Below are 14,570 nucleotides of genomic sequence, written 5' to 3' on the forward strand. Positions count from 1 at the left end.
TTCTTCCATCTTCTAAGTAGGACTGAAGGATCCACAATTTGGTCTTCTTTCAGCTTGATCTTCATAGTTTGTTCACTGTATGGTGGGTATTTCAAGCCTTTTGCCTAATAGCCACATCACTATGAGAGAGTAGTACATATGTTTCATGTTCTTTTGCTGCTCAACATTTTCAGTGAGGATGGTATTTTCTACTTCCATCCATTTGAATGCAAAACTCAAAGTTGCCATTTCTAATAGCTAAATAGCAGTCCATTGTGTATTTGCATGATAAGTATTGTATCCATTCTTTCATTGATGGGCATCTGGGTTGTTTCAAGTTCTGGCTATTATAAAAAAGGCTGATATGATCATATTGGAGCATCTTTTGGATATATGCCCAGGAGTGGTGTAACTGGATCCTCAGGTAGTACTATTTACAATTTTCTGAGAAACTTTCACACTGATTTCAAGAGTGGTTTTACCAGCTTCCATTCCCACCAGCAATAGAAGAGTTTGCCTCTTTCTCCACATCCTTACCAGCATTTGCTGTCACCTGAGAGTTTGATTTTAGTTATTCTAAAGGGTGTGTGGTGGAATCTGAGGGTCATTTTGATTTACATTTCCCTGATGAATAAGAATGTTGAACAATTCACTAGGAGCTTCTAAGCCACTTGAGATTCCGTATTTGGAAAGTCTTTTCTTAGCTCTGTATTCCATTTTAATAGCATTACCTGGTTCTCTGGAGTCTTTATGCTAACGTCTTTGATCAACTTCACTTGAAGTTTTGTGCAGGGTGATAGATATACATCTATTTTCATTCCTCTACATAAGACATCCCATTAGCTCACCACTATTATTTAGATGCTTTCTCTTTTCCCCATTGTATAATTTTGGGTTTTTGTCAGAAATTTAAGTGTCTGTAGGCATGTGGCTTTGAGGATTGATTCCATTGATCAATCTGTTTGTTCCTAGACTAGTATCATGCAGATTTTATTACTATTACTTAAGGTCAAGGATGGGGTTATAATAGAACCTCCAAAAATTCTATTATATTTCAGGATTCCCTTAGTGATGCTGGGATTTTGTTTTTCCATATAAAGTTAAGATTACTATTTCAATGTCTGTAAAGAATTGTATTGTAATTTTGATGGGAATCGGATTGAATATGTAGATTACTTTTGGTTTGGTAATCATTTACATTATGCTAATTTTGATTTCAAGGGCATAAGAGATCTTTCGATATTCTGATAGCTTTCTCAATGTTTTCTTCAGTGATTTTAAGATAATTTCTTATAGGTTTGCAGTTGCATGGCTAGAATTACATGAAGATATTTATATTATTTGTAAATATTGTTAAGTAATCTGTTTCCCTAATTTCTTTCTCAGCTCATTTATCATTTGTGTAAAGAAGGAGTATGGCATTTTTTAATGTTAATTTTGTATTCAGCCACTTTTTTGTGATTTTTAATATTTCTTTTATTATTATTTCTTTTTTCATTTTTTATTATTTTTTTATTTTATTCGATATATTTTTTATTTACATTTTGAATGATTTCCCCTTTTCTGGGCCCCTACTCCCCGAGTATTCATCAGTTGTAGGTGTTCTCTGGTAGAATTTTTGGAGTTATTTATGTTTATTATCATATTATCTGTCAAAAGCAATACTTTGACTTCTTTCTTTCTAATTTGTAGCCACTTGATCTGTTTTAGTTCTCTGACTGTTCCAGCTACTACTTCAACCTCTGTATTGAATAGATTAGTGAGAGTGGGCAACATTGTCTTGTCCCTGATCTTAGTGGAATTAACTAAGTTTCTGTCCATTTAATTTGATATTAGCTACTGGCTTTCAGTATGTTGGTTGTGTCAAATTTAAATATTTGACATATATCCCTGATTTTTCAAATACTTTAAAAATGAATTGATGTCACATTTTCTTTCTTTTAATTAATTTTTTACACTCCATATTTTATTCACCCCCATCTACTCACCAACTGTTCAACATCTCATACTTCCTTCACACCCTCTGTCTCCACATGGAGGTCCAGACCCCCACCCTGCCTGACCTCTAAACTCCCTGAGGTCTCCAGTCTCTTGATGGTTAGGTGTATCATCTCGGAACACTGACCCATCAGTCCTCTACTGTATGTGTATTGGGAGCTAGTATATGCTGCCTGTTTGGTGGTCCAGTGATCGAAGCATCACATAAGTCCAGATTAATTGAGACTGCTGGTCCTCCTACAGGATCGCTCTTCTCCTCAGCTTCTTTCAACCTTCTCTAGTTCAACAACAGGGGTCAGCTGCTTCTGTCTATTGGTTAGGTGCAAATATCTGCATCTGACTCTTTCTGCTGCTTGTTGGGATTTCCAGTGCTCTGTCAAGCTAGGAGGTTCCTTTTTTTGAATGAATTGGTATCACATTTTCATAATGCTTCCTTCAGCATTTAATGAGATGATCATTATGTTTTTTATTCTTCAGTTTTTTTATATGGTGAATCAGGCAGAAGGATTTTCATGTATTGAACCATCTTTGGATCTCAGGGATGAATCCTACTGAGTTAAGGTGTATGACATTTTTGATGTGTTCTTGCAATTGGTTTGTGAGTTTTGATTTTTATAGATATATTCTAGTATTTCTGCATCAATATGCATAAGTGAAATAGGTCCAAAATTATCTTTCTTTGTTGAGTCTGTGAAATTTGTGTATCAGTTTGACGGTGGACTCATAAAATGAGTTTGGCAGTGCTCCTGCTTCTATTTGGTGGGATAATCCGTGAAGCATTGGTTTTAGCTCTCCTTTAAAAGTCTGGGAGAATTCTGTAATAAAACCACTTGGCCCTGGGTATTTTTCATTTGATATATTTTTTATTTACATTTCAAATGATTTCCCCTTTTCTGGTCCCCCACTACCCAAAAGTCCCATAAGCCCTATTCCCTTCCCCTGTTCTCCCATCCACCCCTTCCCAATTCCCTGTTCTGGTTTTGCCATATACTGCTACACTGAGTCTTTCCAGAACTAGGGGCCACTCCTACATTCTTCTAGCACATCATTTGATGTGTGGATTATGTTTTGGGTATTCCAATTTTCTAGGGTATTTTTAATCAAGAGACATTTCATGACTGCTTCTCTCTTTTTTTTTTTTAGGGTTTTATAGATAGTTGTATACCTGATCTTGACTTAACTTTAGTAAGTGTGGAATTTGTTTAGAAATTCAACCAGTTCATTAAACGTTTCCAGTTTTGTGGAGTATAAACTTTGCATTAAGCTAACACTTTTTTTTTCTTGTCTGTGTTTTTGCCTACCTTTTCATTTCTGATTTTATTTATTTATATATAGTTATTTATGTTTGATTAGATGCTTTCTTTACTTACATTTCAAACGTTATCCCCTTTCCCCTCTGAAAACGCCCTATTCCATCACCCCTCCCCCTGCTCACCAACCTACACACTCATGCTTCCTTGTCCTGGCATTCTCCTATACTGAGGCATCGAATCTTCTCAGGACCAAGGGACTCTCCTCCCTTTGATGTCCAACAAGGCCATCCTCTGCTACATACGAAGCAGGAACCATGGGTTCCTCCATGTGTACTCTTTGGTTGGTGGTTTAGTCCCTGGGAGCTCTGGGGTGTTCTGATTGGTTCATATTGTTGTTTCTCCTATGGGGCTACAAGTTCCTTCAGATCCTTGTGTCCTTTCTCTAGGTCCTCCATTGGAGACCTTATGATCAGTTCAGTGGTTTTCTGAGATCATCTACCTCTGCATTTGTCAGGTACTGGCAGAGCCTCTCAAGAGACAGCTATTTCGGGCTACTGTCAGCAAGTGCTTGTTGGCATCCACAATAGTGATTGGGTTTGGTGACTATATATGGGATTGATCTCTCTGTGGGGCATCTCTCTCTGGAAGGTCTTTCATTCAGGCTCTGCTCACACTTGGTCTCTTTATCTCCTCCCATGGTCACTTTGTGCCCCCTTCTAAGAAGGACCAAAGTATTCATACTTTGGTGTTCCTTCTTCTTGAGCTTTGTTTGGTCTGGGAATTGTATCTTAGGTATTCTGAGCGTCTAGGCTAATATCCACTTATCAGTGAGCACATACCATGTGTGTTCTTTTGTGATTGGGTTATCTCACTTGGGATGATATCTTCTGCTTCCATTCATTTCCCTAAGAATTTCAAAATTAATAAATTCATTGTTTTTAATAGCTGAATAGTGTATTCTATTGTGTAAATGTACCACATTTTCTGTATCCATTCCAGTGTTGAGGAACATGTAGGTTCTTCCCAGCTTCTGGCTGCTATGAACATAGTGAAGCATGTGTCCTTATTACATGTTTGAGAATCATCTGGGTATATGCCCAGCAGTGGTAAAGCTGGGTCATCAGGTAATACTATGTCCAATTTTCTGAGGAAACAGCAAACTGACTTCAGAGTGGTTGTACCAGCTTGCAGTCCCACCAGCAGTGGGGGGGGGGTGTTCCTCTTTCTCCACATCCTTGCCAGCACCTGCTGTCACTTGAGTTTTTGATCTTAGCCATTCTTACTGGGGTGAGGCAGAAATTCAGGGTTGTTTTGATTTGCATTTCCCTGATGACTAAGGATCTTGAACATTTCTTTAGGTGTTTCTCAGTAAGAGAAAGAAATTACAAAAATAACATCCTACACAGTAATCACCAACAATATAAAGTATCGTGATGTGACTCTAACCAAACAAGTCAAAGATCTGTATGACAAGAACTTCAAGTCACTGAAGAAAGAAATTGAAGAAGACCTCAGAAGATGGAAAGATCTCCCATGCTTGTGGATTGGCAGGATTAATATAGTAAAAATGACCATCTTGTCAAAAGCAATATACAGATTAAATGCTGTCCCCATCCAAATTTCAACTCAATTTTTCAGAGTTAGAAAGAGCAATTCTCAAATTCATCTGGCATAACAAAAAACCCAGGATAGTAAAAATGATTCTCAAAAATAAAAGAACTTCTGTGGGAATCCAGCATCCTGGACCTCAAACTGTACTACAGAGCAACAGTGTTTAAAAAGTGAATGGTAAACTGGTACAGTGACAGACTGGTAGATCAGTGCAATGGAATTGAAGACCCAGAAATGAAACAACACACCTATGGTCACTTGATGTTTGACAAAGTAGGTAAAACCATCCAGTGAGAAAAAGATTATCATTTCATCAAATGGTTATGGTTTAACTGGTGATCAGCTTGCAGAAGAATGCAAATTGATCCATTATTATCTCCTTGTACAAAGCTCAAGTTCAATTGGATCAAGGACCTCTACATAAAACCAGATCCACTGAAACTAATAGAAGAGGAAGTGTGGAAGAGCCTCGAGCACATGGACACAGGGGAAAATTCCCTGAACAGAGCACCAGTGACTTATGCTCTAAGATAAAGAATTGGCAAATGGGACTTCATAAAATTACAAAGTTTCTGTAAGACAAAGGACACTGTCAATAGAACAAACACAATGGCAACCAACAAATTGAGAAAAGATCTTTACCAACCGGATATCTGGTAGAGGTCTAATATCCAATGTACACAAAGAATTTAAGAAGTTAGATTCCAGAGAACAAAAGAAACCTATTAACAATGGGGTACAGAGCTAAACAAAGAATTCTCAAGTGTGGGTTTTATTTATTTTGATACGATTGCTATGTAGTTAATATGGTGAGGTTTTGTCTATCTTATTGATTTTCTCGATGAACTAGTTCTTGTCTTCATTGATTAATTTTATTCCTTTTGCTCTAACTGATTGATTTCAGCCCTGATTTGATTATTTCCTCTTCTTGCCTCCTCTTCCTTGTATTTCATTTTTCTAGAGCTCTCACATATATGTTTAAATTACTCTTTTGAGAATTTTCAAATTAAATTCTTTATAAAGACACTCAGTGTAATGATCCTTCCTCTTAGAACTATTTTTACTGTTTCCCAAGAATTTGGGTTTGCTGTGCTTTGTTTTTATTGAAATCTAAAAATTTCTTTATTTCTCCCCTAATCCAGAGATCATTGAGTAATGAGTTCTTCAGTTTTCATGAGTGTTTAGGTTTCATGGTATTTCTGTTGTTGAAAGCCAAATTTCCTCCAAGGTTCTCTCATAACAGAAAAAATGATGTTTCAATTTTCTTGTATCCATGAAGGATGCTTTGTGACTGATTATCTGGTAAATATTGGGGGGAAGAATCCACTAGGTGCTGAGAAGACAGTATATTCTTTTATGTTTGTGTGAAATATTCTCTAGATGCCTTTTAAGTGCATTTAATTCATAATGTCTATAAGTTTTGTTATTTCTCTGTTTAGTTTCTGACTAAATAACATGTCAATTGGTGAAAACAGGGCGTTGAAATTAACCACTAATAATGATCAGAGTTTGACATGTGGTTCAAGCTTTATCAATGTTTCATTTACAAATGTTCATGCCTTTGAACTGGAGGCATGCATGTTGAGAATTGAAATATCATCTTAGTAGATTTTTCCTTTGCTGAGTATGAATTATCCATTCCCATCTCCTTTTATTAATTTTAGTTGGAAGTTTATTTTAATAAGTATAAGAATGATTATTTCAGCTTACTTCTAGGGATTTTTGTCCTGGAAATTTGTTTCAGAACTTACTCTAAGGTAATGTCTATTGGTATTGCTGAGTTGTTTGTTTTATACAGCAAAATGAAAGCATCTTAGTCAGGGTTTCTATTTCTGCACAAACATCATGACCATGAAGGAAGTTGGGGAGGAAAGGGTTTATTCAGCTTACACTTCCACATTGCTGTTCATCACTAAAGGAAGTAAGGACTGGAACTCAAGCAGGTCAGGAAGCAGGAGCTGATGCAGAGGCCATGGAGGGATGTTACTTTTGGACTAGCATCCCTGGCTTTCTCGGCCTGCTTTCTTATGGAAAGCAAGACTACCAGCCCAGGGATGGCAACACTGACAAGGGGCCCTTCCCTGTAATCACTAATTGAGGAAATGCCCCACAGCTGTATCTCATGGAGCCATTTTCTCAAATGAAGCACCTGTCTTTTTGGTAAGTCCAACCTGTGTCATGTTGACACACAAAACCAGCCAGTACAGATAGTTCCTGTTTTTGTACTTGTTCTGTTAGTCTGTGTCATTTATTGAGAAATTGAAAATCCATAGATGGTGAGAAATATTAATGTTCAGTGTTTGTTCATCCCTATTATTTGATGTTGGTGTTGTGTGTATATGGGTTTGTGTGTGTTTAAATTGATTTTCCTTGTATGGAATTACCTATTTCTTGTGTTTCCTTCAAATTAGCTATCATCTTTCTGTTGGAGTTTTCCTTCTAGCATTTTGTTTTATGAATGGATTTTTGGATAAATATTGTTTAAATCCAGACTTGTCTTGAATTATGGTTGTTTACTCCATCTATTGTGATTGACAGTTTTGCTGGTTATAGGACTCTAGGTTGGCATGTGTGATGTTTTCATAGGTTTTAAGATATCTGTCCAGGCCCTTCAGTTTTTAGAGAATCTATTGAAAATGCACAATTCTAACAGGTCTGCCATGGAATGATACCTGGTCTTTTCCCTCAGTGCTTAGTCTTTCTTAGTCCTCTACATTCTGCATTTTCATTATTTTGTTGAGGGAGGACTTTTCTGGCCCACTCTATTTTGTGTTACACAAGCATCTTTTATGTTTATAGGTATTTCTCTCTTTACATTGTGATTTTTTCTAATATAATTTTGTTGAAAATACTTTCTCACCCTGGGATCTGGGACTCTTTACCTTCTACTATTCCGATCATTCTAAGGTTACTTGTTTTCCTTGTATTCCAGATTTCTTGGCTATTTTGTTTCAGGGATATTTTAGCGTTAACATTTTCTTTTACTGATGTGCCAGTTTCTATTTTTGTATGCCTGAGATTCTCTCCTACATCCTTTCATCTTATTGGTGATCCTTGCATTTGTTGTTCTGTAAGCTTCTTTAGGTTTTCCATCTGCAGTTTACCCTCAGTTTGTATTTTCATTCTGGCTTCTATTTCCACTTTCATTTCCTGAACAGCTTTACTTATTTCCCTGGTTAACTGTAGTTTCTGCTATTACTTTAAGAGATTTATTTGTTTCCGCTGTAAAGTCCTATATTTGTCTGATTGTGTTTTCCTTTTCTTTTTTAAGCATTTTATTCCTTTCCTCTTTAATGGCCTCTATCATCTTCATAACACTGGATTTAAGGGCACCGTGGTTCAGTTGTGTTAAGATTTGCAGGGCTTGCTGTTGTAGAGTAAGTTTGCCCTGTTGGTGTCATAAAATTATTGAATTTTGTGTTTGAGTTCGTTTCATGCCTTTAGGCATCTAGATGTTTTTTTTTTATTTTAAATAATAAAACAATAAATAATTCGACAACATAAGGAGGTCAAAGGGATACAAATTGGAAAGGAAGAAGTTAAACTATCATTATTTGCAGATGACATGATAGTCTACCTAAGTGACCCAAAAAACTCCACTAGAGAACTCCTACAGCAATCTAGATGTTTTAGTCACTGCATGTTCCTGTTATGATATATATTGGGATGATGGTTAACCACCGTGATCTTGGTGTGATAGTCCCCTGGTGTATAATTTGGGGCTATATGGTTCTGGAATAGCAGGTCTTAAAAAGATGGCAAGAGACTTGGCAGAAAATTTTATATCTGGCAGGGACGATCTCCTCAGAGCCATGCCTGACAAAGTTTTTTGGGCAGGGACCATTAGAGAAGGAAAGAAATCTAAATGTTTTGGTTCTGGATCAACAGGCTTGATGTACCTGGGCTGAGATGTAGTGGGAGAATAGAAGTCTGGTGCAGATTTCTGGATAATTATATTTCCTCATCTATTAATTTCCATTATTTGACTGTAAAATTTTTTATATAAGGTATTTCTCCGCTACATATAGACTACCTAATTGCCTGTTAATTCGGTTATAGTTCCTGTATGCAGATTGAAGACATATAAATTTCACTTATGAATTTAATGTGGTTGTAGAAGGACCACTTCAACTGTCTCCCCAAAATGCTTTTTTTTATTACAGACTGAAGTTCAGACACTTTAGAGATATGTACATTTGGAGGGATGGAATAGAATTAAGGTTTAGACCTTCATCACAGTATCAGATTGCATTGATTAAAAATACAGCTACATATATGTTGAACACTCAAAAGTTAAAGAAATTACTGATCAAAGGAATTTGAATACAGGGAAATATAATAAACATATATTTCAAGACAAACCATATGCCTTATACGAAATAAATTTTGTCTTATAGATCAGTTGCCATAAATTAATGAATATTGTTTATAAGATATAATATTAAAAGCTAGTATAACACAGCAACAAATATAATCTAACAACGTAGCAGAACAGATTTATGTAAAATTGTTACATTAGCATGAATAGTCACATTGAGAAAATGTTAACTATTTGACAGGAGAGTTCAAGAAAGCATAAGATAGATACACAAATACAGAACTGAGTGTAAAAAGAAGTAAATGTAGTCTTTCTGTATCTTTTAAGGAGAAGTGAAACTAAAATAGTTTTTGAAATAAAGCCTTTACAAAAATACGGAAAGTTATTTGTGACAAGAAATATGTGATTAAATAATATTAGGAGCATTTATTTTTCTCCTCTGAGTTTTATTCACAAAGATTTAGTTCTTAAAATCTATTCTGGTGGAACAAAGAAAACATAAATTTAGCTATTAAGTAGTTGTTTTCCTGAAAATCTTTCAAAAAGTTTTCCAAAACAGTAAACTAATAGCCACGAAATTATCTCAATTTGAAAAGGAATTTACATCCCCTACTCTACCCTTAATTCCATCACAGAACCCAGTAGTAGTTAAAAGAGAAAAGGCCTACTAACTTTTCCCAAACATCCATATATTCACTATAATACCTGTGAGAACTTCCTTCCATCAAAAATGAAAGGGGCTGGGGAAAGATAAGGAATGGTTTGAAGACATATTTAGTAGTTTCCAACCAACATCACATGAGAAGAAAATATTTTCAAACTGAAAAAAATTTATAAATAAAAATGAATTTGTGTCATATATCCCAGACTAAAAAATCATTTTACATAAGAAATTCAATGAAAAATGTTTATTTCAAAATTGATTTCGCATCTTCTATTGGAAATTTAGAAATATTTTTGAGAACTGGCATAAAAATTGAATTAGTTATTGCCATGTAATTTGGTATTTTCTAGTTTGAAAATATATGCTTCAACTGTATTAGAAAATATAAATAAAAGAGAGGTAAAAAGCAAAAAAATAAGAATACTTCAATATACAACTAAAATAAATCGGCTCTAGGTATGAGATTTTATGGGTGTTTTCATTGTCAATTTGACACAATCAAGATTTATGTAATAAAAGAAAACCACAATTGAAAATCCTTTGAAGGGCTGGAGTGTAGCAAAAAGTTTTATACATCCTCATGTTTAGTGGTTGTTGTGGGCTGCGCTGCCTCACTGGGTTGGTGCAGCTCTGAGGAGGTGATCATAAGCTACATAACAAATCAGGTCAGGGAAAATAGTAGAGGCAGGTCAGGCAGCACCACACCCCAGTGGACTCACCTTCAGTTCTTACCTCCTTATTCTACCTTCAGTTCCTGCATGGTTTCCTCAGTGATATATTTATAATGTATAATGTGAAAAATACCCTTTTCTCCAGAAAAGGATACTCTTCATGGGGTTTTTCGAAAGGAGTATAAACCTTACCTTGTGTGATTATTCACTTTAGAATACTCATATCTCCATACCAAAAGTGACAAGGGAACATGGTTGTAATAACGATCCAATGAGTTTGAAGCATAAAATGTATTAGGATCAAGGGAAACTTGACCATGCATTCATGATCAACTTCATTTCCACCAGGTATGGATCAGTGTGTGCACTGTCCAGAAACTCATTATGCAAATGCAGAGAAGACACACTGCCTGGAGAAAACTGTCACCTTTCTGGCCTATGATGATCCCTTGGGGAAGGGACTCACACTCGTGTCCCTTGGATTTTCTAGTCTCACAGCTCTTGTTATTGGGGTTTTTGTAAACCACAGAGACACTCCAGTAGTGAAGGCCAATAACAGATCTCTCAGTTACATCCTGCTCATCATTCTGACCCACTGTTTCCTCTGTCCATTGCTCTTCCTTGGTCTTCCAAACACAGCCACATGTATCCTGCAACAGAATGTGTTTGGACTTCTGTTCACAGTGACTCTATCCACTGTGTTGGCCAAAACCATCACTGTAGTTATGGCCTTCAAGGTTACAGCTCCAGGAAGAAAGATCAGATGGTTGCAGATATCACAGGTCCCTAAGTGTGTCATTCCAGCTTGCACTCTGATACAAGTACTTCTCTCTGGCATATGGCTGGGAACATCCCCTCCCTTTATTGACATGGATGCTCACTCTGAACAGGGACACATCATCATTCTTTGCAACAAGGGCTCAGCTGTTGCCTTCCACTCTGCTCTGGCCTACCTGGGAGTCATGGCCTTGGGTAGTTACCTCATGGCTTTCTTGTCCAGGAACCTTCCTGACACATTTAATGAATCCAAGTCCATGGCTTTCAGCATGCTTGTGTTCTGCAGTGTATGGGTCACATTCCTCCCTGTCTACCACAGCACCACTGGGAAGGTCAGGGTAGCCATGGAAATGTTCTCTATCCTGGCTTCAAGTGCAAGCATTCTAATTGTAATCTTTTTCCCTAAGTGCTATATTGTTTTGTTTAGGCCAGAATTAAACACACTTCCTCATACCAGGGATGAAAGACACCACAGGGGCAAATATTTACTTAAAACACAGTTCACATGATTCTTCATCTAAACTGAATTTCACTGGATCTCTACAGATCTGACCATAACATATTAGGTCACATGTTTTTCCTGTGATGGCTTTGTGGGTATGGCTTCTTCTCACCAGATATTATATTCTGAGCTTAATTCCTGGGAACTCCATGATGAAGTAAGGAATCGATTTTCTGAAGTTGGACTAGTGCATTTCCAGTCCCCAAAATAAGTAAACATTTGTAATATAACTTTAGAAAACCCTTTTGAAAACAATCATAACATTGAGATATGATTGCATGAGCTCTTATTGTTTCCACTGACTTAAATTATTAATTTTTCCTATTGAAATCTCTCACATTTTGCAGTAAGGACACTCTATTCACCAAATCATGTGATGGTCCTGGGGCTTTTTCTCTAAGTTCTTATTTCTAAATCATATTAATTACTTCAACCAGTGGTGTTTTTTTACTTTAAGGACTTTTCATTTCTCTCAGTGCTGACTATGCAATGTCTTTCTGGTGGCATTGATTTCTAACAGTTTCAGATATCATGAATTTCACACAGTTTGACTGCCACATAAATCTTCTTACCACAACATTCCTCATAAATTTTTACATTTTCAAATCTTTTAGTACTGTTCTTATTTCAAATGAAGTCCTGAAACAGCAATCAGCAGAAACCATGGCATAGCTAAATGTGACCCATTCTTCATGTTTCTCCTGCTAAATAAGCAATTAGTTCTCTGAGTCTGAGGTCAGCATCATGTGGGCGAATCCCTGACACTGCTTCACATATGTACAATGTGTAACATGATTATATTGACCAATAAAATTCTTGTTCCTCTAGATCCATAAGTTAATTGTGACATCACTCTACCCATTATTCTCTACCTTCTTATCCAAAATTATGAAAAGTGTCCTTTAAACTCTTCCCACCATATTTTGAAAATTTTGTGTATCTCAAAATCTAAAATTATTTCTTGACACCATATAAAGATAACAGTGGATTAAATCCTGAGTCTTTGCAAACAAACAATGTGCTCTAAAATTATGCATAATTTTTAGCACATAGAATTCTTTACTTTTAAAATCTATTCAAAATGTGGGCATGTAACCCACATTTTCAGACTAAGTTAGCAGACCACTTGCCCAAAACTCACAATGGTAATGGTTTGCTCCTAACATGAATTAAAATTTGCTTGACCATCTTAAATCTGTGGTTCACAAGCTCTATAACTTTGTGACCCTTTAATATATTCCCAAATATTCTGGTTACTCCAATAATAATATTATTTTCATGGATAATTCATCACAATAATTCTGCTACCATTATGAATCATTAAATAATTATCTCCTGATCAAAGGTATTTGGTGACTCTTGTGAAGAGTCCTGTGAACACAGATGGGACATGACTCAAGGGTTGAGAATCACTGCTCTCACTGAATTTACAGTAATTTCAGAACTTCAAAGGCATCCTTCTTTACTTTCAAAGGAAAATAAACTAACTCCAGTATACTCTCGTTTTCTTCCCTCCTTCTTCCTTCTTTCCTTCCTTCACTCCTTCCTCTCTGCTTCCTCTCCTATGTTTTTCCTTTTCTACTGATAAAATCTTCCTTGAAGCAAAAATTATCTGTCTTCAACTAAAAGCTACTTGTCTAGATAACCATCAGCAGCTTTGGCAGTCTAAATCTTTTAGGGGAATATTTTTTATTCTCTCTGAACCAAAGACTGCTATTAATAGCTATAATGGACTCATTTATTTACTGTACTTTAATTCAGTTTAAACATTTATTACCAACTCACATATTCGCCAACCATTGGCAACTTATCCCTTTTGTTAAAAATTGATTCTTTTCTTAAACAAAATATCCTGATTACAGTTTTATCCCAATTTAATCTTCCTAATTTTGCTCTACTCTCATCCCTTCTGGATCTAGTCCATTTCTGTTTCTCATTAGAAAAGAATAGGATTCTGTAAGACAAAAACAAAACATACTAGCAAATCATATAAGAAAAAAAGCCCATCTCATTGAACTAGGACAAGGCAAATCAACCTAATGAAAGGAGACTAAAAGAATTCTTTTTATATTAATTATTTTAATCGTAAACACAGATATTTACAGTTAAGGGTCTTTATGGACTGTAGAGTTTCATGATATTTAACATATGTCTTAGAAAGGTTGAGACTCAGTCTCATATCTGTTTTATGATATAATTAGAAATTGTACTTAGCAAGTCTCTTTGTGATTATTTGTTCTAGTGGTAAAGCTACCAATGGTACTTCATATTTTTTATTTATTATTATCAGTATATTACTAATCCCCAATTTATTTTTACAGTTCAGTCTCTATCCCTTTCCCACTCTGCCCTCTGACATTTCCTCACCCCATTCCTCCACCACAGTCTCCAAGGGAATGGCCCAACCTCCAACACCCCCACCCCCACCACACACCACCAGGCCTACACATTTCCTGGGACCTCAAGTCTCTCAAGTGATAGGTGTGTCTACTCTCAGTGAGGCCATTTCAGTGAGTCCTCATGTGTGTGTGTGTGTGTGTGTGTGTGTGTGTGTGTGTGCGTGAGGGGCCTTGGGCCAGCTAGTGTATGGTGGCTGTTCACATCCCGAAGCAGACACCTGAAGGTTCCCACTGGGGCCCACTGGATTCACCAGAGCACACCGACTTCTCCCAGCTGGCTGCCCAGAAGCCCCTCTAGCCTCTTGCAGGACTTGGAGATGCGGTGTTGCTGCCCAGGCTAATCTGGATCTGGAAGCGGAGAGAGCTGAGGGCTCCTGCCAGAGGCCTCAGGACTGGAA

At 36.5% G+C, this 14,570-nt stretch overlaps 1 pseudogene; it reads left to right on the plus strand.

The window, feature by feature from the left end:
• Positions 1–11,780, plus strand: part of LOC127670670 (vomeronasal type-2 receptor 116-like) — a 34,150-nt pseudogene extending 22,370 nt beyond the window's left edge.
• Positions 11,781–14,570: the final 2,790 nt, after the last annotated feature.

This window comes from Apodemus sylvaticus, chromosome 20, assembly GCF_947179515.1.
Source record: "Apodemus sylvaticus chromosome 20, mApoSyl1.1, whole genome shotgun sequence".
NCBI lineage: Eukaryota > Metazoa > Chordata > Mammalia > Rodentia > Muridae > Apodemus > Apodemus sylvaticus.